The sequence below is a fragment of the Chamaea fasciata genome, unplaced genomic scaffold (genome assembly GCF_029207755.1).
Source record: "Chamaea fasciata isolate MVZ Bird 193981 ecotype frontalis unplaced genomic scaffold, bChaFas1.0.hap1 SCAF_15, whole genome shotgun sequence".
NCBI lineage: Eukaryota > Metazoa > Chordata > Aves > Passeriformes > Sylviidae > Chamaea > Chamaea fasciata.
This window is the reverse complement of record NW_027094100.1, coordinates 4508135-4523314: the sequence shown is the minus strand read 5'-3', so window position 1 is coordinate 4523314 and position 15180 is coordinate 4508135. Positions and strand designations below refer to the sequence as shown.

The window sequence follows — 15180 nt, the reverse complement described above, 5'->3', positions numbered from 1 at the left end:
ATTAAAGAATGAAGTCATAAAAATACAAAATTCTTGAATACTACAATAGAAAAGCCTGTTAACTCAAACTATGACTTGAAATTTCTTCTACCAGGTAGAAACAAAGAAGCAAAGAGAGCTGCAGGCTGGCAGTTCAGTACCGTTCTTGAATAAAACTGTGATAAGAAAAATGAAGAGAGCCTATAAAAGACAGCAGATTATCCAAGCTAAAAAAAAAGGAATTAATACAGATTGGTTATGAGATTAGAAGAAGGTTTTGAAGCAGTCAAAAATAGACAGACATTTTGGAATGCCATTCACACAGATAAAACAAGGAGAAAACTAATTCGTACTAGCTTATATAAAGTATTAAGGAGGTGATATAAATTAACTAGGAAATCCTTTCTGAGTTCTGATCTGGAACAGCTGAAATACTTGCAGTAAAAACTGAAACTACTGCCTACAAAGGATTCGGCAAAAGTGAAAGTACTGTGCTGGCAAACTGCAATTTGCTACAATCAGTAATTCTTTCTAGTCATTATTAAGTAAAGTGAACTAGATTAAGGGAAACAGTTCTAACATTAATTTCTCTTAAATCTTAGGTGCCTGCGTTTTTACCAACTTTGAAAATGAATGTAAACTTTAACTCAAATGTCTTTTGGCACTTCTTTTACTTGCAAGTAAGTGATTTTGTGTTAAAAATTACTGCTATCCACAAAATCTCTTTGCCTATTCTGAGCCTGGCATGTTGCTACTGCTTTCCCTGCTAAACCAACAGGATCAAAGAAATTTTAAAGTAGCCTTTAAATTTACAAGTACCATGTAAAGCTTTGCCTTTCTCTAGGCACGCAGTTCATGCTGGTCACTCTAAAAAATAGGTTTTGTTTCATTTTTAGGGGTGGGGAATATAGTAACAACGTCCTTTTTTTAACCTTTATTTATAGTTGTTTTGATTTTTCCAGGTATCTCTGTGTACCACACTATTCTTAGTCATATACTTGGTCAAAACACTTTTAACACACTTGATTTCAGAGAAAACCTTGGGGAAAAACTACACTAACAGAAAGCAAGAGTATCCATATCAAGGTGTGATACTTCTGATAAAATAACAGGATCAGTTTTCACTAAGTTCCACTGTGCATTAAAAAAAAAAAAAGACAGGTAAGGCTGTAACACTGAAAAAATAACTAGACCAAAATTTCAGATCTGAATTGCTGTCAAATTTTAATTGAGCTTCTATGATCTTTCAAAGGTTCAAACCCCAGATTTACATATTTTATCGGTGCCTAATTAAAAAAAAAACCCTCTCACATACTCTTAAAATTCCTGCTGCTTCCAGCTGAGTGGGTAAGATCTACTGTCATTTTGAGCCAAAGGTCATAATGAAATCAAAGAATAATGCTAGGATGCTGTTTCACTGCCATTATTCATTGTAAGACCAATACTCTTATCTTTGTTTCACTAATCAGTCCTTTCATTTGAATGTGCTCTGCATGTGAGATCCTGTAGCAAACACCAGCCCCAGTTTCTCCACGGTCTGAACATTGCAGAATAAATGCTTATTGGTGTTCCTGATTTTGACCCTGGTAACATCTCTTAAATCTATGCTTTTTAATATTTATTTATCATTCTAACAGTATATATATACTCTGATATATAACTACTTAATACTGCAGACTGATGCTATCTGAAAGAATGACAAAGAGTAAGTCTGTGCTCGTTTCTCCAGACTTCAACTCTTATGAAAAGTCTGTGATGAGAAGTTCTGCAATGGTACCTATAAGCTGAGAACTTCACAAGGATATTAAAACTTCTTTTCTTGCTCCACCTCTTTCTTGTGCCCCATCAAGAGAGATTAACTTGTAAGAAATAGCTGCTCATTTAAGAGGACCTGACCTTACCATACGTGCTAAAATTTTATGCTGGAGATTAAACAGTCAATGTCAACCATAATACTGAGATACAATAGCACAGCTATTGCTGAGTCACAGGATAATAATATGATTAAAAAGGGTAGATTTTGTTGCCAATGGCAGAGGAAAAAACATCTGTCCTCTAATGTGCATGGATGAGAAAATCTGCAGAACAGAAAATCCTTTCTACAATGTTAGTGTGAGAGTCTACTTTGACCCCTGATTTATACTCTCGAGGGCTTCACATTTGCTTGATAAACTGAAGAGTTTTGATATGGGGGGAAAAAAAAAAAGGAAAAGAGCCAAAAAGCAGGCTGGCAGGCATTTGAATTCTTTTAGGGTTTTCCTCTGCTGCTCGGTATGTACCTCTCATACATACTGCAGCAAGGCCCCAGCAGGACTGTAGTGCTGATGTGCATGTTAATAAAACAGCATTGTTGAAGAGCAATTATCTTGGTCAAGCAGCCTGCATTTTACAGGGTTCAAAGGGACAAGGGTAATACCAGGGGAATAACAAAGTAAAAGGGTGACTACATGGATATGGCTGTGTATGTCAGAAACTTAATATTTCCACTTGTAAATAGGTTCGCCATGTTACTTTAAAGCAGGAACTCAGGAGAGTCAAATCTTGAGTATTCAGTTCTCCTTTTTAATGGTGGTAAAGAAGTCAGACATGGCATTTTGGGGATGTGGATAGTTAATTTGCCTAGAGCACTTTATACATATTAATCCTGACACATAGAGAGACACTGTACAATTGAATAACAAAGGATAGAGAGATCCTATGTTTAAAACCAAAGCCAGAGACAAAGGGACTGGGCCACTGAGGTGGAATTTCTGTTACAAACATTGACTGGAAGAACTGTGAGCATTTGTATATCCCAGGGTAAAGCAGCAATGTTTTGCTCCAGTCTCTAACTGAAGTAATTAGACTCCTTAGTGTAGGCATAGCTGAAGTCTGAGAGTTTAGCAAGGGGCCCCATAGTGCACGTGATTAAAAAAAAAAACCTATGCAGTTTCACTTTCTTTGCCTCTACTTATTTTTTTAGTCCACTGTGGATCACTTTTTAAACTGTAGTATTTGTCAGCAAAGATCGACAAATGAACCCCCTGGAATTTCAGGGCTTCTCTACTAGCTACTGCACCACAGAAAATCTACAAATGCTAACTGCTACAATAATTTTTTTGATTTGAGTCATTATAAAGTAATGAATGCTTGGAAGCTTACTAACGCGAGTGTGTTCTCTTGTGGCTGTGCTGGGCATTCAGCAGGGCTATTTAAACAAGAGGACTCAGCCAAGTCCCAGCACCTTGAGGCATGTTGCTGTATGCCCTGCTGCCACCTACTTGCTATTCAGCCCAGCACAGGGTCGCCAAGTGTGCTGCAAATTGTCTTTTTTTGGCCTTGTTCAATTCGAAAATCAATGAGTGCCAGTTGGCACACATGCTACTTCCCTTGATTTTTAAGTACTCCTTTAAAGTCCTGTGCTAGCCTTGGAAGTACTTGCAAAGCAACCTCATGTCCAGCACTTGGGAAGTTCTGTTCCTACCTGTGTCTGTTTTTACATCTGTGACATGCACTGAATGTGTTGGGGTTGTGGGTGGTGTCCTGGCCAAGAGTCACTGCAAGCCCACCCCAGCTCCAAGATGGGCCTGTTCAGCCTCCAGAGGGGATGACTGAGAGGGGATCTCATCAATGTTCAACAGCCAGCTCTCCCCTTACTCTCCTGTGTCCTGTAGGGGAGAAAAAACCCCAACCAAACAGAAATGTCAACAGCTCTCTAGTGCAAGAGCATAAATACAGCATTCATTAATGGTGACTCCAGACTGAGGGTGAGATAGGAAGATTGTTCAAGACCCAACTCTGACCTTAACTATTCCCTTGATTATGGTAGGAATGCATCTTCATTGGTTGGGGGAAAAAAACCCCTCGTTTCTGCTCTTCTAGAAATCTCAAAAAGACAAGAAACCAAAATAGTAGGTAGAATCCAAGCAGATAAAGCAAAAACAGATGTTATTTGTTAAGAATTATTACAGAAACATAGAATATGCATCAACTCTCAGGCTGAACTGAAAGGCAGATTCAAAATCTAGAGCTCAGGAAACTGCAAGGTTGGACACAGAGATCAGAAGCTACAGAACTGTAAGGTTTATCTCCTCCCTGTAGCACAACATAGACCTGCATGAGCATCCCCACCAAACACCTGTGCAGATCCACAATATTAATAATCAGCCACTGCTGCCAGGAGTGCCCCATCTGCCATTTAATTTGAGACATATTCGTCAGTGGTCCTAACTCCAGAAAGATAAGGTTAATACTCAGTGTTTGACACCGGCTGGAAGAAAAGGAAGCTTATAGAAAAGCAGGTCTCCCCTGTTAAATGCAGAAAACACTGATGATGTAAGTGCAGTTCTTGAATTGTCCTCACATTTCACTCCCTCTTCTATCCCAACATCAACACCTCTGTACACAAATTCATTAGTCACAGCATCTTACAGTCAATCAGTGTAACCAGTCTGAATCCTTCAGTGAATGATAAACACATCCACACATTCCCCTGACACAGATGTGGTGGTTAGGAAGAAAATGTGTGCAGGTTTACTGTTGTGGCAATCACTGCAGAATTTTGTTACCAGCAACATTCACCCAGGTGAATGTTCACTTACATTACAGCACTTACATTACATTACTTCAATTACAGCAGCACCTTTCTTCCCTCAAGAAGGTCACGTGTACCACTTATAGATTGTATTCATTAATAACATCAAAAGTGATTGGTTAATTGGTTAAAAACCAAAAGCTGGGAGGTAAACATGCTTTTCCAAACCTGAGGAGTGGTGCTTTGCGGATTCATAAACTTGCCACGATTTTTAATTGTAATAATACATCAAATTAAAGCATGTCGGATGAACTCCTTTTGTATTAAAGATGAGAAGCAGATAAAGGTATTTTTATGTAAACTGCAGTGGAAATACCAATGTGCATAAAATACCACAGGCAGAAATAGATATTTCTTTACCTGTATGAGTTTATCACCCAAGTGTTATTGACTAAAGCTTATTGCTTAGTGTCTCTCAAGCTTTTCGCAGTGTGTTTTCATTTCAACTATGATGAATAATTTAGATAGAGTAAAATATGCCATTTCATTGTTCACTCTGTGAACAGTAATTCAGGAAAACAGCAAATCAGCACGGACTTTACATGTCTTCAAAAGTTTATCCTCCCTCAAAGACTGACATTTTCTACTTATTTTACTTTTTACTAGATATGAGTCCCTCTTTCCCTCATGTAGATTTTCTTAATGCTAAGAAATACTAGCTGGCACACATCTCAGCAGCTGAAAGACAGAACTGATAAAATTCTTTTTCCGAATGGCTCTAAGAAGTGTTTTACCATCACAAGAAGCAACACAAGTGGCATGTTGTCAAAAGGAACAAGTAATTTTAGACTAATGGCCAGGGGAAAGGAATGCACTGCAAATTGTGCAACTAGAAAGACTGTAATTAACAAGAGACTATGGTGACTCGTTCCATGAAGCCCTCACACACGCTAGCTCTCCTCTGGTCCCACTGTTACAAAGAGTTGCACTCTTGCAGTAGAGATAATGGAAGTAAAGCAGGTTGGTTTGCAATACAAGGAAGCTGAGCAGAGTCTCCCTGCATAGTCTTGTGTGACATCAGTCAGAGCAACTTTTTTTCTCACAGGTTAGTGTAAAACAAAAGAATACAAGCCTCCCTGATTGGAAACAAACAAACCAACCAACCCCCAGGAAATGAAAAGTAAAATGAGACATTTGGACACAGGGCAAAGAAATCTGTGGTTCTGTACCACATCTAGACAGTAACCTATACCCACCCTACCTGCAAGTACTGTGCATCTGCGGCATCCAACATCATGGAATCAACAAGAACTCAGAATGTGACTATGAAAATCTGTATGTTGTTACTCTGTTAGTGTAAGAAATGAGAAAAGGTTCATTTCAGAACTTGTCAAGTACTTGTTCATCATCTTACCATAATGGCAATAATTACAGGTATGGAATGGTGTGTGCAAAGAAAAGTAGTATGGAGAACACCAAGAAAGCAATCTTCAGTATATACAGTTCTTAAATATTATGACTACACTAAGATCAGCTGCAAACACCTCAGTTGGCAAGGCAGATATATCTTTATTACTAATGAGACAGTGCAATTCCTTAAAGCATGTTTGCTTCAAAGAAAATATTGAGTTTGTTTTTAATTAGTCTCTAAAGAAGCTTTTCATTGAATAGGAAATTCTCAAATGACAAGAGAAAACAGAAGACTCAGCACAAGTGAAGTGAACTAGAACCAGAGGAAGAGAAGCTGAGTGTCTACTGGACAGGCTTGCCAATATCCCAGCAATTCAATGTCACTTAGAATAGAAGCATGCAGCAAGTGCCTCATTATATTAAGGCAACTGCCACCGCTGAAGAAGTTGCTGATATAAGGTTTGTGCATGAAAGAAGTTTGAATAATTGCTGTAGAGGGTTTTGTTTGTTTTCTTTAAAAAGACAAATTAAAATTCATTCCACAGTGGGTAAAGTTAAAAAATGTCACAATCCATTAAGAAAAGAATGGGACCCCATTCTTTCAATGGCAGCAGCTCCTTGGGTTTGGTATTTTGAGGAAAGGAGTGGGTGAATTGTAACTATATAACCACTAATCATGCCTTATTTATAAAGAATTTGGCACATTATAGGCAAAAATTAATTAGGCAAATAAGCTTTAAAGGTGTTGAAAAGCATATTCTAAGATTTCCTTCTAGCAGGATGAGTGCTTTAGATTGACTCCAAATTCTAAAACAGAAATTGGTGCTAATGCTGACTAATAAGAACAAAAAAAACTTGTTTAAACACTAGCCTATTCTGTCTAGTTTGAACGAACTAAAGGAACTTTTATCCACAAAACAGGTTAGGGATCAGGAAAAAAACTTCTATCAAAAACTTAAATAAACCAGAGCAATAAATGCACAAGGACAAGATAGAACATAATTGTACATGACTGTGAATTTTTTCAGAGTTTTTTGCCCTGCTAATGAGAGCAGCAGTACTGTCATGTTTACCTCCACAGAGAAAAGAAGTGAATGACTCCAAATCAAATATATCAAATAAGCAGCTATCAGAGAAGGATTGTTTGAAACTCTCTGCAGGGCTCTTCATAGCAATCAGTGAAGCTTAGCTTTCCTATCATAATTTCCATGAGATTCAACCCCTTTCTGACAACCTCAAGGTGATAATGCTGCTAATTTACTTGTCTTTAAAAAAACTTAGAATCTTGCTTTTTCTTTGGAATCCCATAAGAAAGATGCTTTGGAGTGAAAAGTTGGAAAATACCTAAAGAAACTACACACAGCATACAAATGCAGGGTCCCAGGAATAAATATCAGGACCTCAGAGAAGAAATTAAAAATGTTTCCCTAAACCAAACAGTTGCCACGAATACTAGTTAGGACCAAAAATGTAACATCCTTTATACACATGGTTAGACATCTTCCAATACAACAATAGAAAACAGATTCATGAACTAAGTATTTGAGAAAAAAAAAAATTGTTTCAGTCATTAACTATTGGAAAAGAGAGCACCAGATCATTTCACTGCTTTGCTCTTTAGGTGGGAAGCCATTATAATTTCAACTGGTTTTAACATCCTTTCTTTGTTACTGACAATCAAGAAAGAGGGAACAACCTGTAACCCAACAACAATGCTTGCATACAGAAATCCATCATTAGTAAGTTATGTGTTTCTTCTTCGTTGCAGCAGCCCTCTTGATAGAGGGTAGAAATGAGATAAGACACAGGCTTCTTGTTTATCACAGCATGAAAAGGGTCCTGGTTTATTCCCCTTCGCAGCTCAGCCATCCTGACTCCAGCTATTCACTGGAAACTGGCTGCAGCAAGCTCCTGCTGGAGGTCTCCCTTGCAGCCTCTGACTGCAGGGATCAGTTTGCAGACTCTGACTGCAGCTTTTACCCAGACAGACTGTGGCTGCAGGTTCCAACAACAGGCTCTGACTGCACACCCAGACTGTGTTTATCTCTCCCCAGAATCCTCCTTTTTCATGATCCCCTCCTTCCCTCTTCCTCAAGGTTCCTCCTCCTTCACGATCCCCCTCACCAGCTAATCTTTTTATATTCATTGTACAATTCAGTTAAACTGATGCTTTGCTGCGGTATGTAGATCTCTTGCATGTACCTTGAAGTTCTTTATAAACAGTAGCAAGCTGAAGGTTTTTTAAACGTCCTCCCTCATCTCGGTGGTATTACAGTCCATTTGAGGGGTTTAACAATCAATGCACTTGTAACATTTGAACTAGAAAAGAAAGAAGTTTGGTTTAGATTGATAAAATATTCATATTGGGTCATACCTTATAAGTCTCTAGAGATTGAAGGCAGTGTGTTTGCAAAGATAGGATAGTAGCTGTATGAAATTAAATGTATGCTATGAAATATTAAGATACAAGTGATACGATTTGAAATTACATTATCAATCAGATTTACTGTTCTACTGTTTACTGTTGCCTTACTGGGGAAGAAAAACCTCTAGACTCTACACAGTCTAGTTCAAAACTAGAAATTTAAAACACCAGCAAAATACCATTTATTTGCCTATTGATTCTATTATTTCTGCTCCAAAAAAACAATTATTCCAGTGTGTTATTATTGGAAGTAGCACACTACTACTAGAAGTAATAGCACTTTGCAATTTTCTCACATGAAACAGTGCAACTTTCAGACAACTGGAGTATTTTTTTCCCATATAGACCAAGTCTAAGGGTCCAAGAAGTTTTTGCAAAAAAGTCAGAGAGATTTTTCATTTCTAAAGAGTACCACTCATTTCTAAACAGCAGCAGTATTCAGAATGCAAAAGTCATTAGATTCTTTCCCCCCATATTCCTATTAACAGTAACCTCTGAATTTTAAAAATCACGAATCCTTAGATTTTTGGCTCTAATAGAAACAGACACCAGTATAAATGGGCCCTACTGATAAACAGGCTTCATTTTACTCCTTTAAAATCAGATTAAAACTCAAAAAAAATCTAGTGCTCAACCAATGAAAACACATGCTGAATGAAAGCAAAATAGAATAATTAAAACCACATGATTAAACTGAAAAAACTGGAGGCCACTAGTTCCATTCTGGTTTGCTAAATGAAGGGCTAAAACTTTTCTGTCAGGTGCACACTACCACTAATTTTCTTTCTTTGGTTTCAAATTTGGCCCCTCAAAACCTCTGCATTTAGCAATACACTGCTTTCCAGAAAACTACAAGGGTTTATGAACATAAAAGCAGTAAAGCTCCTCCTGGGCCCAGCTCTGCCCTCTGGGCAGAGTGTGGCTGCTGTGTGTTGGCATCAATGTCCCAGCCGCAGGTCACAGACTGAAACAGGAAGGGAGACTCGCTTTTGGCAGTTCTGCTCTAACTCAGGAGTTTGCAGTTGCACTCATGAGACTGAGTTAACCTAAATGCTGATTTTCTTTGCTGAATAATGGCCCAAATTCAATCATAACTTTTGCCTTGATTTAGGAACTCTGTGGAGGTTAAACTTAACCTTCACATCAGGCCTCTGGGCATAACTTTTCCTTCCTTGTTTCTGACTTAGCACAGCATCAGAGAGAGAACACAGCAGCAAAAACAGCCTCTGAAATGTCATGTTTCCATTTGATAAGAAAAAGCAACTAGCAGCTGAAGATGACTTTAATTGCAATCTCATGTAGTAGCCAAGATGGTAATCTCCCATTTTCACCATTTAACATTGCAGCCCTGGTTCGGCACAAAAGACCACAGCAAAGTTTATATAATATAAATGATTGAACATCTTAGAGTCAGGAAGACAAACAAGGGAAGAATTTTTAGAAAGTATCCAGCCTGGATTAATGTTATGATTAGAAAGTAGCAAAAGTTTCTTCACTCTTTAGACAAAGTGAGATTCCTAAAACACTGATAAAAGGTGTTTACAGCATGAAACCCAATACAGAGGTGTAAAGATAGTGCTAGAATTGAAAACCACACTTGTGCTTTACTTTGTCACAAAGTTATGAAAACGAGACAGACTGAATAACTCGCAGATGAAACTAGGGGTTACCTGAGACCTTGATCTCTCTCTTCCTGATCCAGCCACATTGTCATAGAAATGTCATTTTTTTAACTTTATAGACAATTCCTGTGTATATCTCTGGTGCCCCTGTGCAGGTATGGGGGCCAGAGGGAATGGAGTGAAGTTGAGCCTGGTGAAAAGGGTGGGAAAAAGTGTTTTAGCTTTTCTCTTTGTTTCTTGCCTTCCAAATCTATTATAAACTAAATTCACTTTTCCCAAATCCAGCCTAATTCCCTGTGATGGCAGTTGGTAACTGATCTCCAGACCTTTGTCTCCACTCACAGCTTTTTCACCTTCCTTTCTTCCCCCATCACAATAAGAAAGGTGAGTGAAGGAGTGTCTGGGTGAGAAGCTGGACAGGGTCACTCCATCATTTATGTGGCACCCAATGCTGGACCCAACCCAGAACTCTGATATTATAAATGGTTTTATGCTCTACACCTGAGCTAGCTGGCCATTCTCAGGGTGGTATGGCCAAGCTTAACCCACAGTAAGAACAGGCTCTGCTGGATCTGTTGTTTTACCAAAATATGTATCTTTTCAAGTGAGAGTCCATATGACTGAGTTCTTGGTGCTGATAAAGTGTTTTACTGGAGATGTGCAATGCTGTATAAATATCTAGACCTGAACACTGAGAAGAAAAGCACAAACAAAGATCTTCAGTATTTGCATGTCTTTATTAAATGTAGATGACAACAACTGATTTATCAAAGAAGTTTAATATATGTGGCAATACATAAAGAAAACATGAGTACCACTTTACACAGTGGTATGTCTACATAGTCTAAGTTGGTATGATAATGCAACATAGATTTTACACAATCTTGAGCAAAAGATTTGGAAAAATTTTAACAATTTAGGCAAACAACTTGTAAAATTAATTTTGCAAAAGAAAGACTGGTCATTACTAGCACTGTGATCCCACTAATACATAAATTGCAGGTGATATAAGCTTGGTTCTTTTGTGCTTGACCTAGATACAAAGGTAAATAAAAATGAAAGTTTCAGTTATGTGTGCACAAATAAAAATGCTTCAGGTGCTCTTCTCTGATTTGGTGCAGGCCTGTCTTGCAAAGCAGTATGGTTTTCAGCATTTGGATGGAGATTGTGTCCTGCTCAGCTGCTCTCATTAGGACTTTTGTATGTGCACAGACATCTCCTGCTTTTGGAGCTGGTTGAGGCTGCAAAGGTTTTCATGAGAGAAAATGTTTAGAAGACAAAGCGAAGAAATTCATTGCATTTTCTTTGTAAGCTCTGAAATCATCCCAATTGCTCTGATCAAACATACCTTCAGTTCTTATCTCTGACAGTGGCACCAAAAAATTTCCAAGTAATGAAGAATACTGCAACCAAGATATCACATAGATATGCTGCATCTGCAAAATGCAAAAATTCAAATTAATAATTTGCCTGGTGTTCCTCCCAGATGTTGGCATTTTTTGGGTAAAACGTCCTGGAGTTGTTAATGAAGTTTGTGTTTCACTTACACTGCATTGTTCTTAAAATTTGTACATCAGTTTTAACTGGGGTGGATTAAAGGCAGAACACTCTAGCAATCAACTATGACAGTGAGCACAGAATACTCATAGAAATTTTTTGCCTTTTTCTTGGAAAGGGCCATATATAAATGTGGTTACTCAATAATCATTGTGTTGGATATGTAGTTACATTATGGGTAATGATGTGGAAAAGCAACATTAGGGACAGGGTTTTCCCAACAAGAATTTTTCATTGCAAAATAGGCAATTAATCTTCAAATCGACCATGTAAAAACAGGTGTTCAGTGACACACAGATTGGTGGCATTGGTATTGAAACATCTTGTTTCCTATGGGTTGGCACCAGTATGGAAAAAAGAAAATGTTTCTGCAGTTCTCCATCCAAAGCAGACAACACCTTTATAAATAACTTTTGATTCTCAAGACAACTCTATCTACATCTTCATGTATCATGGAAATTCTAACATTAGAATCTGTTAATCTGAATGGAAAATGCAGCCTAAAATTAGTTACAAACCATCTGCATCTGTGAACTGTCATACACAACTTCAAAATCTATATTCCTACTTTTTTGTGCCTGAAATAGAACAAAATAAAGGAACAAGAGCTTTAGATATGAAATCTGTGATTCAAGAAGTTAACGTGCTGCTTAAGCGGTATTCTGCTGTCTAGAAACCGTTATCTCTGGGTAGTTCTATTCTCCACCTAATCACTCATTTTCACATATTTGGAGGAAAAGCAAACTGTATGCTAATATGAAGAAAAAAAAAATGTTTTGGCCTGAAGAATTAGATTATCACATTGGTAAATGCATAACTACTGCTTTCACAGTTGGTACGTGAATTGATGTAATTTCTTTGGACAAGTTTTGCAGTGGTCATAGTCTGCTGGCCTAACACCTGATTCCGGATTTTGTGGTGACAAGACAAGACCTTTTCCAACTCACGGGAGAAGCTGATATAGAAGGGAACAAGATCAACAAGCCCTGAATGTGAACCTAAACACAAACTGCTGAGGGATTTATAGTGAACAGTGAAGGAAGCTTTCTCTGTGTTTAGGCATTTTTTTGGCGTTTAGGCATATCCCTTTGTTGATGGGAGAGCCTTGCATTGATGATCCATTGTATTCCATTGCCAAGTCAACTTCTCAGATGGTAAAACAAAAAAATTGGCAGAGCATTATCCAAGTTGGTAAAGCTTTGTCAATACACAGCAACATGGAGAGGAGCTTTCCACCTTCTATCAAGAAAATTGTGTTCCTCTTTTTCATACTTACTTTCAGTTATGTAGAACATTTGCTGCTTTCATTTCTTTTCAGGAAAGAAAAATGGCAAGTTTTGGTTCTTTTTAGAGTAGTAAACTTGAGAATTTCAATTATTTAATGCTCTGCATACTTTATAACATAAGGGTGTTTTGCTCTGTCAAAAGGGGGCAGCTGAAGTCAACAGAGCAGGTGCAAGGTCTGATGGGCTTTTGTAAATTTCAGAATGTTTTTAAACTTTATTTTTTAAAGGCTAAAAGTTTTCTTCTGCTTTTCCTTTTAAAAGAATGAAATAAGCCGAAATGCCAGTCTGATAGAAATGTTGCCAAGCTCCCAGCATTAGAAAACACACTGTCCAAGCTTTGATGTCTAGTCAAACATCACTAATGTACTTAAACGCAAAGAAGAAACAATTTATTTTGAGAATTACCTCTCCTCTAGGGATATGTGCAAATTACACTGAGTCAAATAAGGAATATAAATCTTGAAAGTTACTGTTGTGATAAAAAGAACAAGCTGTAGTTCTTCATATGTTTGACACTGGCTGGTGGCTTTTAAAAATGCATATTCATTAGCAGCCCTGCTTCCTAAAATCACTTTATGATCTGGTCAGTATTTAACACAAGAGCAGATGGATACAATTTAAATTTATACCTGTCCTTTAAATGATGGATGTTGAAAGAGATTTGCACAGTACAGTAACTGTGTTCACACAAACTTCCTATCAGTTCAACACTTCTGTCTGAGTGATTTCCAATGCAGCCCGTTCCAGGCCAAGGAGTTGAAGGACAGAAACAAATGTCTCTTATATTTCAGGTGATTAATGTTGTTTTCCGAACTATTTGTCACCTGTACTGATATCCACATGCTCAACTTGTAGGCAAACGTTTTCTACAGTGAATTTGGAAGGGAGTTCAACAAATAAAACTCTTTTCAGTGCTCTGTGAGAGAGTGCGAACAATTCCAGAACCTTCAAGAAATGATTTTCACATATCAAAATTCAAAACTAAGCTTATGGTACAAATTAAGCTTCAAAACACCAGGGTATATATATATGGTACCCTCTCCCAGACAAAAGTTACATTTTCCATTCTAAGGAAATATCAACAAGCTTCCCTTCCACTAACGTTTACTACAGTTTTTTAATCACTTTACTAAAATTTATAAAATATCTCCCCTTTAATATTTATGGGTTAATATATTTAAAGACTCTAGCATGGAAGTTTTGATAATAACCTAAAGAAAACTCACCAATCTACAATTTTCTTTCCCAAAAACTTGAGATAAAAAATACCATACTTCCGCCAAAGAATTTAATATTTCAGAATAAAGTAGTGATATTTCCCAATCTCACAAAAAACATCAACACCATTCCAACAGACATTGACAAGAACACCTCATTTTGAAAAAAAACAACCAAACCTACTACTACCAGAAAAATCAAGGGTGTAATTAAAAAATAACAAGCAAAAGAGAGAGAGAATATTTTTTTTATATACATTAGATACAGATATAGATATATAAACTACTTTGACCTACATGAAAATCAGTACGGAAACTGCCCACTGTTTTTCTCTGCAATAAATATTGTTCATTTATCATCTTGGATTCTGGATACAAACCCCTCTCACATTCAATTAATACATGTTTCTCTAATTGCCTCACCTTACAAATTGGAGAATATTTGTATGCATGAGAAACACCCCATAAATCACCCATATCATTATCCCCTCAGGAGGTCAGACATTACCGAGGGAATATCCTGGAGAAAACACTTCTTGACAGATTGATAAGCAGGAAGCATCTACTATGAGCATCTAGAGGTTCAGGGTTAGGACTGAGAATTTTCCTTACAAGGTAAATTCCAAGTCTCTGAAGCCTGACCATGCCTTTCAAGAACCACACCTGCCCCAGTGACCAAAATTTCAAGTGACTTCAATGGAAAGAGGATCAAGCTCTACATATTTATGGAGTTACAATTGTTTCTAGTGATGGGTATTGCAGACTTCCACCTGGAGGGTGTAAAGCTGATTTACACAATCTGACTTTAGTGAGAGTGACTTTAGAGCAGCTGGCATCATCCCTCTAGAGGAGAATTACAGAGTGGTGGCCTTAGTCTAGAGCTGTGAGAGCCGGGGGGCATTCTAGGCAGGACTTTCAGAAGAGAACTCTGCACTGTTCACACAAGTGGATCATAGCTATTGCCCGCTGGAGTGAACCCACTTTCTGCTATAACCAGCATCAGGTGCAGAGCCCAGCAGTGGAGACCGCACAGCTGAAAATGTACAGATCTCCAAGGATATTCTCACATTGCACAAATACCCTTACTTTTTCTGGCAGCTGCTTATTATTGTGCCAAGGTCCAACGTGCTACTTGTTTCAAAAATGCCCAGAATTCTGTCTTGGGTGCCAT

At 37.8% G+C, this 15180-nt stretch overlaps 1 long non-coding RNA gene across 1 annotated transcript; it reads right to left on the bottom strand.

The window, feature by feature from the left end:
* Positions 1-10709: 10709 nt before the first annotated feature.
* Positions 10710-14696, bottom strand: LOC136297474 (uncharacterized). Its single transcript, XR_010723180.1, has 3 exons — positions 14518-14696; positions 11298-11385; positions 10710-11190 (listed from the first exon to the last, which is right to left on the bottom strand). It is a non-coding gene; the product is annotated as an uncharacterized lncRNA (long non-coding RNA).
* Positions 14697-15180: the final 484 nt, after the last annotated feature.